We start from the raw sequence: 15,403 nt of genomic DNA, 5'->3' as shown, positions 1-15,403 counted from the left end.
CACTGGTAACAACTCTGTCCACACACAACTGTTAATGATTTGTCATGTGACTTGTTACGTAAACTAACCTATCACCTTAGCCCCAGTAAGCTACATGAATAGTACAAAGTAAACTCAATCTTTAATTTATATTTTATCAATTTTCCAATATAGTTTTTAGTCTTTCCACCTCCAGACCCTTCTTATGGACATACCACATTTGAAATCTACACCAGTCCCTTAGTGTAGTGAAAACGCCACTTACAACTTGAAGTAATAGATTTTCACTACGAGATTCAGTTTATCCTTTAATTCTTCCTAAAATCTTGGGTAGATGTACTCGATCTAATCCAGTTTATTGATGTGACCAAGAAAAACCTAAGCAGCCAAGGGAAAAAAATGTTGGAAAAACTAAATAAATGTTAACATTTCTGGGATAATTCCTTGGGACGTCTTTATATTTTTCCGTACTTTTTGTGCTTTGAAAAAGATTAATTCATGTTCTAATCAGGAAAAAAAAAAAAGTTAAGCATCTATCATTTGACCTAGAAACTTTAATCTGCTTAGGAGGAAGGGAAAAACAGGAGTGGAAATTCTCTCATGTTTTCCTCCCTGAATGCATCCTTCACACCATGATCAAGTAATGTTACCAATTTTCTAGCTGCCTTTCCATTTTTAACATGTCCCTTTAAAAAACAAACAGGAAACTCTTACCATCAGCTGTGCAAAAAGGCTTATCAATTTCATCTTTTTTTTTTCTTTCACCTAATTTCTAAGTGGCACTCACCCATCATCACTTTGTGGGCTTCTTTGGCCTCAAATGAAAATGCCTGTTTTTTATTTTTTTATTAAGATTTTACTTAAATAAATAAATAAAAATTTTAAAAGATTTTATTTATTTATTCATGAGAGACAGAGAGAGAGAGAGAGAGCAGACACACACACAGGCAGAGGGAGAAGCAGACTCCATGCAGGGAGCTGAACGTGAGACTTGATCCAGGGTCTCCAGGATCAGGCCCTGGGCTGAAGGCGGCGCTAAACCACTGAGACACGCAGCTGCCCAAATGCCTGTTTCTTCTCTCCACAGCCTTTAAGACTATGCCAAATAACCATCTGTTTTGTATGGTCCTTTTGATCCCTAGCTTTCCTTCAGCATTCTAGTACAACGGCTTTTAAGCCTTTAAACTTGCAGGTTATCTGCCCCCTAAAACCTTTCTTTCTACTTTTCCTAATGTACATACTTGATCATAGCTCCATTTCTTAAAACTGAATCCCCATGTGATAGATTTTGTTCTCCCTCTCCCTGAAAAATGCTGAACTTGGTCAATATATGATTAATATTTTTTGTTTGGTTGAGAATTAGATCAGATAATTTAATTTACTGGCCCGGTAAAATGCATGCACAGAGCCCACTACAGGAATGACGCTTGGTACGTCATGGTTAGTACAGTAATTCTTGAGGCTTCCCAGTTGGCTGGAAGGAAAAGAGCCAAGATATGAATACTATTAAATGGTGTTGACCTACAGAAACCTTTATCAATTGTTCGTTCCTCAAAGTAAAATGCATTTCCTTCTTTGCTTTGTAGGTTCTAAAGCTGCCAACTGAAGTAGTTTGTCTTATTCAAAACTACATCTTCAAAAAAAAAAAAAAAAAAAAAAACTACATCTTCATCTTTGTTCCCAATGAAGCATTTAACCAGTCCATGTCTAAACAAACTGCGTATTACTATTATCTGGCTTCATTATACAGCTTCTTTAATTTCCTTTAAGAGTTTCAACTCAGGGGACACCTGGCTGGATGGCTCAGCAGTTGAGCATCTACCTTCGGCTCAGGGCATGATCCCAGAATCCTGGGATTGAGTCCTGCATTAAGCTCCCTGAAAGGAGCCTGCTTCTCCTTCTGCCTAGGTCTCTGTTTCTCTCTCTCATGAATAAACAAATAAAATCTTTAAAAAAAAAAAAAAAGTTTCAACTCCATCATATTATTTTGATTAGGAATGTGACACTTTGGGCAGCCCGGGTGGCTCAGTGGTTTAGCGCCGCTTTCGGCCCAGGGGGTGATCCTGGAAACCTGGGATAGAGTCCCACATCGGGCTTCCTGCATGGAGCCTGCTTCTCCCTCTGCCTGTGTCTTTGCCTCTCATTCAATCTCTCTCTGTCTCTCTCTCTCATAAATAAAATCTTTAAAAATAATAATAAAAAAATAATAAATAAATGTGACATTTTTATTTAAGCAAGGATTTCAATCCTTATAAAAATGTAATACCGTGCTGTTTCTATCATTCCTATTAGTGCATTGCCTAGCAGCCCCACATTTCAACGATTAGTGTCCTATCAGGTACTTAAAATGTGAATTAAATTATTATATCATTATTTTGCCTCCCAAGAAAGGAGAAGAGAAAAAAATGTATATAAGGATGACGGAAATGGCACTAATCATGTTTACGTCAGTAACACTTTCAAATAAATCTAATGCTTCAGATCATATATTCAGGTAAAACATATTATAGATCTGTTGCTGGAACAAAGTGTTACTTCACTGTTATGTCACCTACCGCAATGTGACCTTGTTAAAACTGAATTTCTTTCTTATATAAAGGTTCAAGGGAAAGAATATTGCCAAACACTGCCCTGCATTTCTCTGTCAGACAGTGTTATGGAACTCATCTGAAATCCACACTGCCAAGATTTCTAGCTCTGGTAAGACTGGAAGGGCCAACTAATACAAACCACAGAAACATTACTACTGAAAAAATAGTTTTCACTAGCAAACTAAGCTATGTTAAGGCATTTTTACTAATAAAGTAATACACCTTGGTCAATTAAACAAAGATCCTTTCAAACCACGAAAGCAAAAAAACAACATACACTTGAATTAACAGCTGCTGGCCTTAAAGTTCACAATATCAGAAATATATTATTGTACCATTCAAGAACATGTAGTGAGAATCTAGGACTTCAAGATTGATATAAAGCAAATTCTGAGAAAAGCCATGTGAAATCTGCTTAGAAGCCCACCTAATCATCTGCCTAAATGTAACAAATTTTTCTTAGCATGGACTGGAGTTCAGTAAGAACCTTTATTCTAAAATTACATACCAAAAAAAGCACATTTTTATGGAATGGCAAATAGGTTTCCTTGTGTACTACAACTGCACAAGTTGATGTATAAATAACTAAAAACAGTGTTCAGGTACCATGCACCTCAGCTACTTCAAATAGCATACAGTATAACCAGCTGAGAGCTTGACATCCACAAGTTGCATTCTACATAACCCAAGGACAGAACTAAGACATTCCATTTCTTGTAATATTAGGTAGGAATTTTAGCTTCTAGCCAATTACCAAAGTGGCAGTCTGGCCTAAGGGATTTCTGTTTCCTATCAGCTTCGTGTAAGCAAAAAAGGAATGAGGTAACAGGAAAAATAATGAAGAAACAGAAGAATTAGAAAAGGGCAAGCAAGGAAATTATACTAAAATTTATAATACACAAGTGAAACGAGAGAATCTAGACATCATGAGACATCTTCATCCTCAGGCTAATGCATTAGGTACTGAAACTTCCAGAATACAGCTAGCTATATGTTTAGAGGAAGTCAAAATACCACAAACCTGAAAATTCAATTTTTAAGCTGGGAGCAGAGTGCACACTCCTTGAAACCTTATTTTTAAAGAGCTACCTTAAAGTTGCTAAAGCCCCACCACAAAGGTCATGATATTGGGCTATTCCCCTTGAGATAGGAGATAACTCTGAGGCCTACCTCATCCTTTACTCTAGGCATCCAAGGCCCAGTCAGCAGAAGGGTAAATCCTACCCCTCAGGGAACTAGCTACCAGGCCTCCAGTTCTACCCCTGGTGTCTTCCAGACATGACTGACTGCAATTTTCACCATGATTAACTTCCAGGAATGCCAGCCAGAGGAGCAGCCAGGAGAAAAGAACATAAGGAGTAGCTGTTTCCCCCTCTATGTCAGCTGGACTCTTTGAACAACTGCAGACACTGCCTCTTTCTCTCTACTAGGCAGAGCAGCATTCAACAACCTCAGCAAAGTGCCTAACAACCAGTAACACACCACCACTACCACTACCACATTTCTCAAATCTGCCTATTCTGACCGTCTTATTCTGTTTAAAGATTTATTTTTAGAGACAGACAGACAGACAGTGGTGGAGGGGTAGGGGTGGAGAGAATCCTAAGTAGACCCTGCACTCAGCTCTGAGCCCAACTCAGGGCTCAATCTCACAACCCTGAGATCAGACCTGAGCCAAAACCAAGAGTCAGATGCTTAACCTACTGTACCACCCAGGTGCCCCTGACTTATTTAAAGCTGCAGCCCACCCCTCTCTCTCACCTGTTCTTCCTCCACACTAATCCCTCTTACTATGCTCTATTTTTTCTCATATCATTTATCAGCCTCATAATAATTATTTATTATGCTTAGTTCTAGATTCTTCTGTATAAAGATAAGATCCATGAGGTTGGGGTTCTTTTTTTTTTTTTTTTGGTCCATTGTGTTCACTGATAAATCTTAAGCAGCTAGAACAAGACCTCACATATAGTTAGGAATCTGATAAATATTTATAGAATGAAAGAAGTAAGAAAAACTAAAAAGACTTCCCAGAGGTCAACAATACCCAGAGGGCCCAACAGTGCCTATATTCCTCTAATAGAATCAGTCTGGTTCCCATGTCTGACCTACATTGCCTCCACCTGCCATGTACTTACTCCTCCCCCTCCCCAAAGTCTTCCATCAACTAGGATATATGGAACCACAGTACTGCTGCAGGCAGTAAATGCAACAAATGCTTGTCCTTGAGTCTGAAGGATTCCTGAAAGCTTTCATAGTCTGCCTTCTTCCTAGGTTATGCAGTTTGGGATAAAATGTGTGAATGAAAGTTACCTTAGCATAAAAGGAAGCCTGAAAAAAAAATTACAAGAAGTTTGTTTTCAAAAATCAAATTCCAATTCAATTTAGCAAGCATTAATTAAGCATAAAGTTATATTCAAAAAAGCAGTGGGCTAGAAGCCATGAGAAACAGAGGAGACACAGTGTCTTCTGCAGTTCAGAACAAGGGAGGAAAAATATATTCACAAATAATTATAATTAAAGACAACATGTGAGAAAGTACTTGCTAGAGATCCTAGCAAGGAGAGCGATACAGAGAAGATGAAATCAATTCTGGAGATAGTTGGGTGGGAAGAAAAGGGTTAAGAAAGGCTTCGGGAAGGAGATGAAATTTTTTTGCTAGGTTGAAGGAAGGGTCAGATTTGGAGTTGAATGCTTTGGAGCAGGAAGGGTCATTTCAACGGAAAAGAAAAAAATAAGGTGTTCAGAGTGAAAAAACGCACGGTAAGCTGAAGGAATGGCTGTTAAGAAGAGTGAGAAATAAGTAAGGCTGAGGAAGGCCAAGGTTGGTCAGACTACAGAGGATGTGGAGTACTGGCCCATGCGGGCAAAGAGAGCCATTTAAGGTTTTTCAGCAAGAAGTGAAATGATAAAAACTGTATTTTTAAAAATATATGTGGGGGGGAGGGGGGTGCGGGGAACGACACACACAGAGCTAGCTCAACCAGCAGAGCATGCAACTCTTGAACCCAGGGTTGTGAGTTCAAGCCCCACGTGGATATAAAGATTACTTAAAAATACAATCTTAAGAGGCGACTGGGTGGCTCAGTTGGTTAAGCATCCAACTCGTGATTTTCACTTAGATCATGATCTCAGGTGGTGAGATCAAGCCCTGCATCAGGCACTGTGCTGGGAGTGGAGCTTGCTAGGATTCTCTTTGCTCCTTTGCTCCAGCCCTCTCAAGTGAGCACTTGCTCTAAAAAATAAAATACAATAATTAAAAAAATAATTTAAAAAACCCAACTGGGATATCTGGCTGGCTAAGTCGGGAACATGCAATTCTTGATCTTGGGGTCATGAGTTTGAGCCCCATGTTGGGTGTAGAGATTACAAAAATAAATAAATAAATAAATAAGTAAGTAAGTAAGTAAATAAAACTTAAAGGAGGGCAGCCCGGGTGGCTCAACAGTTTAGCACCACCTTCTGCCCAAGGCCTGATCCTGGAGACCAGGGATGGAGTCCCACGTCCCGCTCCCTGTAGAGAAACTGCTTCTCCCTCTGCCTGTCTCTCTGCTTGTCTCTCTCCCCCTGCGTGGAGCCTGCTTCTCCCTCTGCCTGTCTCTCTGCCTGTCTCTCTCTCCCTCTCTCATGAATAAATAAATGAAATCTTAAAAAATAAAATAATAAAATAAAACTTAAAGGGGCATGTGGGTAGCTCAGTTGGTTAAGCATCCAACTCTTGATGTCAGTTCAGGTCTTAACCTCAGGTTTGTGAGCTCAAGCCCCATGTTGGGCTCCATGCTCGGCATGGAGCCTACTTAAAACAAAATTAAAAAAAAAAAAAAAAAAAAAAGATAAGGGACGCCGGGGTGGCTCAGTGGTTAAGCGTCTGCCTTCGGCTCAGGGCATAATCCCAGAATCTGGGATGGAGTCCCACGTTGGGTTCCATGCAGGGAGCTTGCTTCTCCCTCTGCTATGTCTCTGTCTCTCTCTCTCCCTCTCTCTCTCTGTCATGAATAAATAAATAAATCTTAAAAAAAAAAAAAACATAAAACAACTGCACTGGGGTTCCTTGTTATATACTTTTCTAGAACCAAATTCTTTCAGAGCACTTTAGTTCATGGTCATATATTTATCAGTTGATTGTTGGTCTCCCCAACTACACTTACAAGTCCTGAAAGGAAAGGGGCCATGTCTGGTCTGACACTTAAGTGCTCAATAACCATCAGTTAAGTGAATAAATAAAAACTGTAATAATATTGGGGCACCTGGCTGCCTCAATGGTGGAGCTGATGACTCTTGATCTCAGGGTTGTGAGTTCAAGCCCCACGTTGGGCATTGAGCTAATATTAAAAAAAATTATAATAATATTGCAGCAGTCTATAATATGAAATACAGAAAGAGACATTAACTATGATGAAGGCCTGAACTAGGTCAGGTGAAAAAGCAAAGCTAAAGGCAAGATATTTAGAATAATCTAATTTTAGTGAATGATTAGATGAGGTAGAGAGGAAGAAAAGAACCAAATAGGAGTCCAAAGTTTTGTGCATGGCAACTGGAAGAAGTATAATGCTTAGGAGAGAAAAGAGTAGGCAGGTTTCAGAAATGATGGACTGGAGGTACATTTGTTTTTTTGTGTGTGTGTTTTTTTTTAAATTTATGATAGTCACAGAGAGAGAAAGAGAGAGGCAGAGACATAGGCAGAGGGAGAAGCAGGCTCCATGCACCAGGAGCCCGATGTGGGATTCGATCCCGGGTCTCCAGGATCGCGCCCTGGGCCAAAGGCAGGCGCCAAACCGCTGTGCCACCCAGGGATCCCCTGGAGGTACATTTGAAAGCAGATGCCAAATAAAAAAATTTTCTCTCTTCCTTTAGATTCATATACCCCAAAGACTGCACAATTCCAATTTCTCTTTTTATAGTTCCATTTCTAATACCATTCTTTAAGATTGCTCTAGAAGGATTACTTTGAGAACAAAGATAAATGCTGAGTTTCACATCAAACTTTAGAATTTGTAACTGAAATTTATAAGGTACATTCTAGAAGAACATCCACTTCTGCTCACATAAGTGAAAGTTCATCCTAACAAAACCCAAAGTGTCCACCTAGAAATGTTGCTAGGAACATTTTTGGTAACATGCCAAAAGCCCGCTAGCCGTACTTTGTACATAGAATATTGCAGACACTGCTGCCTTTCCCTACAAATACTGAACTACAGCCTAAGAAACTACAGGTACAAGTATGCAATGCAGTACCAAACCTGCAATATGGCCTAATTGCCAGGATCTGGATTTCATTCCTGGTACGGTTTGATTACCAAGGGTTGCATGGCATCTACTCTGGCCACTTTCCAATTCAATACCCTACACATCTTAATATCCTATACATCACCTGACATTTAAAAAACAAAACAAAAACCCATCTACAAAAACAATTTAGATTTCTAATATATACCTTTCTAAAATCTCATATTCAATTGGAGCACTTCCCAAAATAATCTTTAGATTACCTAAAAATTAGTAATATGCTAAAGATGGCTGGGAACAAAGCAAAGCACTCCTAGGACTTTTTTGAGTCCAAAACAAACAATAGTTCCACTCACCAAATTTTTCTATTACAGACTAATGGATGTTTCAAATGCAAATTTAAAAACAGTGAATGCTTCTTCTAATGTTCAAAGGTAGATTAAACGTGATTTTTGCTATGTTAACAAAGAAAGGCTATAAGACCACCATCATAACACTCAAATAATGGTGCTATTGGAAGTCCCCAAGCCAAGAATTAACTAGGAAATGCTGATAAAATCCTTACTTGAGGAATTAACTTGGTTATGCAATTTTATTCCTTTAAACTGCTTTAAAGCAAAATTTCCTAATATTATCGTCAATTCCAAAATTCCTACTATCACCTACCAGCTTTTTATCCCTCAGTCCCTTTTACAGGGCATTTAAGGGATCTTCCCTGTTAGTCTTACTTCACCAAATGTCATCAAGTTAGCGTTTTTGGCATTAAAAATCACATAATTTTATTTTCCAAACAAAACACAGCAGGCAATCATATTTAATCCCAAGAAGTCAATTCAAAGCAAGTTTTGTACTAATTGGTCAAAAATGGAAAAGTACCCAACACACCTCCACGATCAGTCCTATCTGGCTCAAAGATTTCAGATATAAGATATTTTAAAATGTTAGATTGCTGGCTTAACACACAAAATTACTTCCAGCAAATCTTTTGAGGTATAATTTCCTTCTCACAAGCTGAGGTTCTTTTTCTACAGCTTCCTAATTCCCACTCCTATGGTTTGAGCAGACTAGAAAAAAAATATATTTGACAAGCTAGTGAACCTGCACAATAAGTGCATAAGACCATCTAAAAGAAGATGGCCTAGTAAAAAATGCACAGCATAAGCTTTACAAACATATCAAAAAGTGAGGGTCAAGCCCCAGAGAACTAAGGCTGTACTCATTAGCCTTTCTGTATACTGACTATATTTTTGACACAGCAATAAAAAAAAACTGCTCACTTATGTCAACCAATTTGTCCTGTTCTTCCAATCTTAGCATCATAAAATTCTACAGCTAAATGGAACCTTAAGGGATGATCTTGTTTAATGTACTCATTTTACAAATAAGGAAAGTGAAAACAGTGGAGTGACTAGCACAAGGTCACACAGCTAGTTAGAAGCACATCAGATGAGAACTGGGGTTTTATGACACCTATTCTATGCTTTGAAAAATTGGATTAGCAAAGAAAAAACGTAACACTCTTAAATCAGACAATAACTTAACTGGAACTAAGCCACACAAAAATAAAATTAATCCACATAAGGAGAGCAAAGGGTTAGAACAGGAAGTACCCCAAATTAAACTGAAAGCAGCAACACCTGTTCAGCCAACCCAGGGGTCTCCTAAGGACATCACCTCACACATATTTTCTGAACCATTTTATTACTATGTGCCAGGATGTGTGTCCTGTGTGTCTGTGAAAGGCACCTCCTCAAGACAAGGGCACAATGACCCCAGTGGCAAACAAAGGTCTGGAAAATGATAACTTCTGGTATAGATAACTGATGGCACTAAAGGAACCCACAAATGTGCCAACAGTCAAAAAGGACTGAACTTGAAGGGTATACAGAGAGATTGCTGGGAGCAAGTAATCATGAAAACGGTGTAAGAATAAAAATCCAAGAGAGCAAAGTTGGCCATACACTAATGACCAGAGAGCACAATAAAAAGAAGGCAGTTTCAGAGCTTGCCTGGCATCAGACAGCTCTCACCTGCAAAAGAAAGAAGGAAAAAATTCTCACAGAGACAAGAGAAAGATTGGAGGTCTGCTCCTGAGTGATGGACTAGATATGACCTAATAGGTATTCGCCATCTCTTATTTCTGGGACTCTGATCCAAGAACAAACAGCAAGAGGACCATGAAAAATCAGCCCTGTTGGATCTGGAGTTCTGCCTTGACAAGATATAAAGCTCATTCACAGATCTGACTGTGCTCATGAGACTGCAGTTCAACTCCTGCTGCTAGAGCAAGGGGAGGGGTAAGGAAGACAGAAAGGGGTGAGTGGGAAGGAGGTGGAAGATCTGGGTTGTGACTATAATAGCTACAGTAATTAGAGTGTTTCCAAGCTGCTGGAGAAGTCTTCAGAGCAGGGAACTAGGATGAGAGATGGGGGGAGGGGAAGAAGCATGAGAAAGCAAACTACTGAAAATGCTAGGAAAGTATATGGTGGTGGTTTGTGAACAGTTTAAAACATATAAACAAACAACTGTGATGGCTTCATGTGGGCAAATAAAGAAGTTTATATTCTTTCCTAGAAGTGAATACTATACAAATAACTGCTAGGCTCCCACTTAAAGCTAGGTTATGAACTAGGTTTAAGCAGATTATTGCAAATGTCCCCATCTTTGCCTCATACAGTTGCCTCCTTTTCCCCTAAATCAATCAATCAATCAATCAATCAATCACTCTATGTATCTAAGGTTCTCTCTGTATCCCTCTGAAAAACAAGTTAGAGCCTTCACTCCACTTGGAAAAGGGATTTCTGAACTCTAAACAATTAATATCCTTATTTCCCTTCAATCAACTGTTAACTGATATCCAGTGAATTCAATGAGAGAGAGAGATTCAACAGGAGCACACAGCCTGTTGTGTTGATCTAACACAGAAAATAACCAAAGGGCCCTAAAAAATAAGAAAATAAACACCCAAGTTACTTGTTCATATATTTTAGGATCTATGGCACTGCCTTCTATAATGGCACGAACATGTGAAAGAAAAATATTAACAGAAGATGATGATGGTAATCTACAAGAAAAACCTGGGAATTTACAAAAAACCTAAAAATAGAAAGTCCTCCTTCAAGTTATAGGAAATGCTATACTTGTTTTTAAGATAAATATGTAGTTGAAGTATTTCTTAACGTGATTTGGCTTGAGGTGATTTGATTTTAACAGTGATGTTAATCTCAACCCCAGAGAAGAGTTATAAAGATGCTGGGAGAAACTAAAAATGGAACAGGACATCTGAAGAGATGCAAACTTCATATGGAGATTTACATTCATAAAATAAAAACACATGCAAATTTCTTGAGGGAGGCATGTCAGGTAGACCTACACAAAAAGTCAATTATATCCTTTGCATAAAACCTGCTGGGTATTTTCCCAGTGGGCTAAATCTTTTTCACCACACTAAAAGCAAAGAATTTTCTCCTTCCCATTTCCCCCTAATAAACAAGCACTAGAAAACTGAATTACCACTATTTCCTTCCCATTCATAGGGCATACGACCAGAAATCAAGAAATACAGTAAGGCCGGGTAGGACCATGTCTAAGGCATATTACTCAGTATTCTAAAAGAAACACAGAGAAAGAAGAATCTCTTAACTCTCTTTCATTATCGTCTCACTAACAAACCTGTATCAGGCATTAAGAAATGTGAAACAAAGAGCAATTTCACACATATGAACTGAACCTAAACCACGGAAGACTCAGTATTTTCTTGTCACTGTGGCATGTGATTCTTTAACCACCTGCTCAATAATCCCTCTTCAGCTGCACAGCTGCTGCCAATTCCACATGCCCAGCTAGGCAGGTGCTTTGGTGAATTACCTGTTCCCTAGTGAAAAGAGTCCTTCACTGGCACTTAGTGGGCCCAGAACCTGCCAATCAGCAGCACCGATCTTCATTTTGTCTGTCACAGCCAACTTTTATGAGGTATCTTGAAGGCGTATTTAGCGCACTATGTGATTTTGTATTTTGTGGGGTTTTGTTCTTGTTGTTCTTTGTTTTTTTAAAGGGAACGGATTTTTAAAAATCAAGTAGAAGTGAGGATTCAGCTGCTGAAAAGAAAACTTGCCACACAACATAAGGCTGCCTTATCTCAGAGTGGCCCCATCTGTCTGGCAGTATTCCCATCCATGACTGGCTTTCCTCAAGGGAAGTAACAATTGCTCAGCTACCTTTGTAGCAGAAGAAAGCGGTAGTAGAAAGTGCTATGGTACCTGGCAGGAAGGAGAGAGGAAGAACTTCTGGAGATCACACATCATCCCTGTACTTAAGCCTCCATGGCTAAGTCCAGGCAGTAGTGTTCCGAGTCAATAAGTAAGGAGTGGCACTTCTACTCGTCAGAGCAATTGCTAAACCCCTCAACAAATTATCCTGTTCCAGTCGTTTAGTTGCTATATGCTAATTGCAACATAATTACTACCAGGAGCCAAAATTATGCTCCTATATCCTCCACAAAATAAGCACTAATCTGCCCAGCTATCTAGACCTCTCACAAGGAAACATTTTCTACCAAAAAAAAAAAAAAAAAAAAACCAAAGTGCTCTCTGAAAGATGGTCATAATCAGAAGACTCATAAGACTCCTTGTGGCAAGGGCCCAACTCTGAAACCACTAAATTTAATCAGGGCAAACTTAATAGGAGGCTTCTGCCTTCACTGTCACCTGACAGGATTCAGAATGAATGCTCAAACCTACGAGTAAAATGCTTTGGGCTCAGTTTAGCTGAGGCTTCACTCAGAGACCTTGGACAGGTAAGTTGGAAACAGCCAAGGTAAGTTGGAAACAGTCTAAAGGCAGACAATACTTCTAGTAAGACTTTAAACAGTTTTGTCATCAAGAACAACATGTTTCCTCCCAACACCTAAGTGGCGAATCATCATTTTAAGAAACTCATCGAAATAAAGGGACGAGGGATGAGGCAGGCAACATAATCACACTCGACACCTCAGAAAGACCTCTACCAAAACCTAAGGCTGAAGTTCCTATTCAACAATACCCTATAGGATATGGTTGGCTATTGTGTAGTGTGTGCAACTGCCCTCTCACAATGAGTCTGATTTCTAATCTCTTCTTAAAGAAAATTTTTCTTTAATATACTAAATGGAAACCTCATTTCTAATCCCAAATAATTTTTTACCCAACTAATAATACCTAAATACTATCTGGGCACTTCTATGAGATATTTACAGGGGAAAGGGCTTCTCCTAGTTTGTTCTCATCCTTCTCTCATTAAAACCCCCCCAAGACCTCAAATGATTTTTATGTTCATCATTTTGACAAATTTCTCCCTAATACAAAGGCAGAGATGGCCTTTCTGCACAATGAGCAAGTCATCTCTTTTCAACGGAATTAAAGATTGAAAGGAAAGTTGTTTTGTTTCCACAGTCCTTGCCTAGATAGGCAAATTCTGTGGCTTTTTTGTTGTGCAATTATTGCTGACCAGGAAGTCACCATTAGAAAGGTGACTTGGTCCTTGACTCCTTATCTTAACCCTGCAAAGGTTTTTGATGGTATTCCTAAACAAGCAAAAATCATTGTTGAGTGGCCCATCTCTATAAAAAGAAATATGATGGTTCACACAAGAGTGGAAACCTCCCCCTGGAGTCTTCTTCCTTAAAGGTCTGACACAAACATCGGGATTGAGTCTCCCAGACACTATTCCTCCACAACTTAGTACAGGCTAGCCAAAGAGGCAGGCACAACATGGCTGGCATCCCCTATTCTTCTGAAAAATGTGTGCCAATGAGCTCTGCATTGTTCCTCACTCAAAAAGAAGAGCCTTTCTGTCTGGCCTCCTCCAATGGCAAGCCCCAGTCTGGAAAAGGAAGAAAATGGCACTGAGGAGCCTGGGAGATGGAGCATATCCAAAGCTCTCAGACAAGACTTGAACCTATGACCTTCACTGTGTACACAATAGGCGGGTGAGAGGGACCGGTTTATCTCTGCAGCAGCAGTTCTCAGCCCTGGGGTAGCACTCCCGATAAAATGACACAGACTATTGTGTGTGGCAGCAGAACAGTCATCTCCTCACAACAGCCTAAACCAGCACTCCCTCCCCCAAGACAAAGCAGCAGGGGTGAAATTAACTCAAGGCTGCAGAGCAAAGCCTAGTACAGAAAAGAGAGGCCTGTGGGGGATTGGGGACTCTCCTCAACCCCTGGGGCTCTGGACACATGGCTGGAAACAGACAGGCTTTCTCCCCCACCTTTCCCACTCTCGTTGAGGTAGGAAGCTGTTTCTTAGAGAATTTAATCATCTGTGATTTGCTCAGAAATATTCCCCCTGAAGGGCTCTGATCTCTCCACCCTGTGTGAGCCTAATTCCTAGAAGCTGAAATGACTGTTTGCTGCTGCCTGTTTCACAAACACACATTAATTGGTCAGATGTGTCTCCTCCTCCTCAACCCCAGAGGGAGGAAGGAGAATCTGAGCAAAGCACAGAGATGATCCAACCGTAATTACACATAAAGGGAAAAGAGGGCAGCATGGGTTTTTCCAAACAGGACAGGGTCACAAATCCTCCCGGGGGTACAAGGAGAGCAGTTAAGGGCCAGGCCCAGGGATCCCTCCATCTTGAAGAAAAGGATAGGAGTAAATGTGACCCGAGGACTGGAAGGAGCACACACCCACAACCTACTTACTGCACACTCCCGGCCACCTTGCTCCCCCCTCAGGGCCGCGCACACGTCCTGCTCTCAACCCTTCGCCCTAAACCCCCCTAACTCCCTGACCAGCCCCAGCCGCCCTAGGCCCCCCTCGAGATACCCAGACTCGCCACTAAAACTCTCTGGCCTGTCCCCGCAACCCGGCCAGACCCTAATCCTCTCTTGGGCACCCCTACCCGGAGGCTGAACCCGCCCCGGCCACGCTTTGAACTTCACCCCGCGCCCCTCGACGCCCCCTCCCCCACCCACGCAACGACCCCCCTCCCCCCAACACACCTTCCCCTCGCTCCGCCCCGGCCCCCCAACCCCCACTTCCTCCGTCAGGCGCCGCTGCCCCCGGCCCCCTCAGCCCCGGCCCCCCTCAGCGCCGCGGCCTCTCTCCTCCCCCAGCCCCGGCTCCACACAAAGCTCCGGACTCACCGCGCGGCCGGTCCCGGGAGCCGCCACCTCCGCCCGCCCGGGGCCCCGGGCCGTAGAGCCGCCGCTGCTACGGGGCCCAGGCCGCCATCCGTTCCCGCGGCCCCTCCCCCCCACCCCACCCCGCCTCGGCTCCGGCTCTCCGCCCCCTCCCCGCGCCGCTCCGCCCCGCCCGGCCGGTGCCGCTGTGTCCGGGGCCGCGGGTCCCTCAGCCGCCGCCACCGCCGCCGCCGCCGCCGCGATCCGGGACAACCAGGGCCGCCCCGAAGACCCGGAAACTGGACTACCGGGCCCTCGGATCCGGATTCCGGGCTGCTGTGGAGTCTGGAGCAGGAGTGCGCCGGGGAAACCCGGAACCTGGATGAAAGAGCCAAATCCTGGGCCTCGGAATGCGCGGTCACACGGAGCCCGGATTAGAGTCGCAGCTCTGGGAATGCTGGAAAACCCGGCGAGCCGGTTAAAAGACAGATAAACTCGAAGAAACC

General features: G+C 41.8%; 1 protein-coding gene across 4 annotated transcripts in view; it reads right to left on the bottom strand.

Moving 5' to 3' along the window:
- ZNF609 (zinc finger protein 609) overlaps positions 1–15,403 on the bottom strand; it is a 209,115-nt gene extending 193,712 nt beyond the window's left edge. For 3 of the 4 annotated variants that reach the window (XM_072809061.1, XM_072809063.1, XM_072809064.1), the window contains exon 1: positions 14,922–15,038. The gene's annotated coding sequence lies outside the window, so the exon portion shown is untranslated. Of the gene's footprint in view, positions 1–14,921; positions 15,039–15,205 lie in introns of those variants that run through there. The other variant, XM_072809062.1, reaches the window with a different exon arrangement.

The sequence above is a fragment of the Canis lupus genome, chromosome 32 (genome assembly GCF_048164855.1).
Source record: "Canis lupus baileyi chromosome 32, mCanLup2.hap1, whole genome shotgun sequence".
Classification (NCBI taxonomy): Eukaryota; Metazoa; Chordata; class Mammalia; order Carnivora; family Canidae; genus Canis; species Canis lupus.
Note: the sequence above shows the minus strand (reverse complement) of the source record. Positions and strands in the feature narration are given on the sequence as shown.